We start from the raw sequence: 3336 nt of genomic DNA on the forward strand, positions 1-3336 counted from the left end.
CCAGGAGCGCCGGGCGGGCGGAGCGCAGCGGCCCGAGCGCCGCCCGCAGCACGGCCCGGCCCGACCCGGCCCGTCCCCCGAGACCCAGCGAAGCCTGAGAGCCGGCGGAATCCCTGAGGCCAGCACGCCCCGAATCCAACGCACGCCCGGGCCCGGTGCACCCCCGGAGCCCAACGCACCCGCAGCCCAACGCAACGCGAAACCAACGCACCCCGAGACTCGGCGCACCCCGAGCCCAGCGCACCCCCGAGCCCAGCGCACCCCCAGCCCGGCACGTCCCGGGCCCGGGGCCTCAGGGGGCAGAAGGGCCACAGAGACCGGGCAGAGCGCGGCTGTAGCGGCCCTGCTGTGTCCCCACATACCCCCGGCCCAGGAGAGCGGACAAACACAGAACTTAAGCCCTTTCCCCTCAAAAAAAGGTTTTTTTAACTACCTGAACTCTAATGTTCAATTTTCCCGTCCATACTAGCGGAATGTTACACATCTGATAAAATCAGTTCTCAGCTCGCAGTTCTCCACAACTCAGTTATTCTTCTTGTCCCCTTGTCCCAAGGTGTTCAGGTTGTTCCAGGAGAGCAGCCTTGCCTCTTCTTGGCCTAAATAAACCACATGCTTTCACCAGTCCACATGAGACAAGTTCTTCATTCCCCTAATGACACTAATTAGCTCCATTCCCTCACACACAGAGCCCTGTTCTAGCTGAGGAGTTGCTCCTGCCTTGGCATCATTTCACACCACAACTGCCAGGCTACACAGCCACATCCCATTGTCATTGTGTGATCACCACACCACTAAGAATTCCCATTACTTCTCCAGCTGCAGGACCCTTCCCTCCAGCTCAGGCTGCTGCACGCCTCATTTCTGCACATATTACAAATAAACCCTCTCCAGTCCATCCCTGTGACACATCACTCTCCCTCTGAACTGGTGGTACCGCCCAGGAAAATTCAAATTTAGACTTTGTCACAAATACATTTCCCAGCTGGCAGCACAAAGGCTCCTCCCCTTACACAAAATCCAGCAGCATCAAGAGATCCTTCCACCCATCACTCACTCCGAGAGTATTTATTCCCAAGTCTTCACACAGAGCTCATGACACAATAGCTCATGTTCACCAAAAGTGCTACATTTGGGGCTGATGTCCCATCTGGCAGGAGCTTCTGGCACAGGTGACACTTCCAAGCCAGGTGTGAAGCCAAGTTCCAGGCCACATGAGGTGAAGGAAAGGAATAAACAGGACACAGGCACCTCCTGCGAGCAGCTGAGCCTGAGCTAATTGCAAGAGGAAACATTTCTGCAGAAGAAATGCTGCTTCTTCAGGTCACAGGGAGAAGAAACCAAGAGATGGAACTTCTCCTCCTTTAGTTGTAGCTTTCTCCTCCTTTAGTTTTAGTTTTCTAAGTAGGACGCAGTGTTGCCGTGTGATCTAGACCAGCCTGGCAAAGCCAAGCCCTTCAAGGAGCAGCTGGGACAGGGCTATGTGACACAGGTCACCTGGCACTGCTGCCAGCAGAGTGCACATGAACCTCGGGCTGAGCCAGGTGTTTCCTGATTTTGTTCTGACATCCCTTGGATGTCACCTCAGGCAGAACATTGCTGTACTACAGCCCTCCACACTTGGCATCTTTTCAAGATTCACTCATTGCACTCAGCGAGAAACTTTCTGCTGATTGACTGTGGCTTTAGACACACTGCCAAAATTTTAGAGCTTAGGAAAAAACAATCTCTGGCCAACTGGTAGGGACAGTAAAATCAGGAGAGGGAAACTAAACCTGGGTACCAGTGGGGCTTTTTACTACTAGGTGAGTGAATAGAATGTTTTCATAATATTTTATAATTCCTTTCAGGATCTTGTAATTAACAGTGAATTCTTCAGCATTTCAAACTGATTTAGTTTTATTCTTCTGAGACTGTGTCCCAGAGCTTTGTTTTTCTTTCACATTCCTCTCTGCAATCCCTCTGCCTGTGAAAGATCACCTGAACTCTTAAAATGTTAATTGTTTTCAAATTTGTAGGAAGCAGGTTTGGGCAGAAGGGCTCTGCCTTTTGTAGCCTTTGTGCAGCAGGGGTGGGGTGAGGGTAATAAACTACTGAGGGATGCAGTGTTTAAATAGGGGAGGAAAAAGAAATTTGGGAAAGGCTACCAGTCATCATCAGAAATGCTAAGGAAAGGCTTTTACAAATAATGAAGGTGAGAAGGTGACTGTGGAAGAGAAGCTGTGGATAACCTGGAAGTGCTCAAGGCCAGGTGGGATGGAGCTCTGAACAACCTGCCCTGGTGGAAGGTGTCCCTGTCCACGGCTCGGGATGATCTCCGAGGTCCCTTCCAACCCAAACTATTCCAAGATCCTGTGAAATAATTTCAGCATTAAAACACCCACGGGAGCGATTTAGGGCACGAGCGTTATTGGTTTCCCGGCTTTGACCACCAGAGAGAGCTCATGCAACAGAATTTCCAGCGTGAGTGAAAACCAAAACCAAAACCTGATGGAAAACATCAATTCCTGCAGTGTTAGGATCGGCTGAAAACAGGAGATGGGGACCGGGAAGGGAGGGGGAAAAAGAACAGTCTGTGGGCCATCAGAAAAGGAGACTTTTTTTTTGCAGTGGTCTGGCAGGAGTCAGAAAAATGGTGAATTTTGCCCTAATAAAGTATTGGTTGATTTGTTTGTTTGTTTGTTTGAGGTCTGTGAACACTGAACAGAAAGGACACGTGTTTCTGCAGATATGATTTAACTCCTGTCGTCCTGGGCTCTCAGCAAGGACCTGCAGCTTTTCAAACCTGTGAAAACCCCATGGAAGTGTGTGTGCTATTCCTGCAGCTGGCCAGCAAACCCACACATCACCACGGAAACTGGGACTGCCTTCCAAAAAATGGATCAGGGCTCGCTCCTAGCCCCAGTCCATCTGGAGAGAGAACAGCATCAGCAGAGGAAGGATGTTCATTTGCAAAATGGATCAGGGCTCGCCCCTAGCCCCAGTCCATCTGGGGGATGAGAACAGCATCAGCAGAGGAAGGATGTTCATTTGTGAGGCTGAAATCAAGCACCTGGTGTTTTCTTAAGGATTTGATGAACCACAGGCTCCCCACCTGTAAGACAGAATATTTTCTCACTGGGATATTGTGGAGGTTAGTACAGCCCTGGTAACCTGACACAATGCCAGAGTCCCATCCAGGAGGCAGCTACAGGGCCCTACAAAAAAGCAGGATATTGGATGCACAGCACCCTCACAGTCAGGGACACTGTGCTCTCACATTGTTTATGCAAGTGCTGCCACAGGGAGACCACACAGTTGAAAAAACACATTCCTTTCTGGAGAAAAGCTCACAGAACT

This window comes from Passer montanus, unplaced genomic scaffold, assembly GCF_014805655.1.
Source record: "Passer montanus isolate IOZ18808 unplaced genomic scaffold, ASM1480565v1 scaffold44, whole genome shotgun sequence".
In the NCBI taxonomy this organism is placed as follows: Eukaryota; Metazoa; Chordata; class Aves; order Passeriformes; family Passeridae; genus Passer; species Passer montanus.